Raw genomic sequence first — 638 nt, forward strand, 5'->3', positions numbered from 1 at the left:
TCATCTTCCACTCCTTCCTGGCCCTCCTTAAACTTCTTCACCCACCTTGTAACTTGCACATATGATAGAGCAGACTCCCCGTAGGCTTGCTTAAGCAGTTCGTGAGTTTCGGCAGCTTTTTTGTTGAGCTTTGTGCAGAACGTGACCGCCCAACGTTGTTTGAAAGTATCCGCCATCGCGCGCCGTGACGTGGTCACAGAACACAGGTGCACTAAATCATCGATACTGACGCCTCCGATGCTCGAGCAGACTGACCTTGGGCGCGCTGTGAAGCTAAAGGCCTCCACCCCTAACCCAACCGGTTCCAGCGCGCTCCGACCAGTAGGAGCGCGGGAAAGAAATATATTTCATGACTTGGGACACACCTTGTATTCTTCCAGTAATTCCATAACTTCTGTCAATTTCCATGTTTGGTATGGGCAGGACATTATAAGGGGAAAATGAAGCATTACTTTCCTAATGACTTACTGATGAGACAGTATCTTCATATTCCCCTCTGTGGCCCTTTGCCTGGCTGCTTCAGTCATGAACCTGTTTCTTCGCTTACACCACCAAGGAATGTACTATATATAGGTATTTCATCCTTATATACATATATAAAATCATTTGATTGGAAACAACCTGTCAACGTTGATTGA

The sequence above is a fragment of the Cryptotermes secundus genome, unplaced genomic scaffold (assembly GCF_002891405.2).
Source record: "Cryptotermes secundus unplaced genomic scaffold, Csec_1.0 scaffold1150, whole genome shotgun sequence".
In the NCBI taxonomy this organism is placed as follows: Eukaryota; Metazoa; Arthropoda; class Insecta; order Blattodea; family Kalotermitidae; genus Cryptotermes; species Cryptotermes secundus.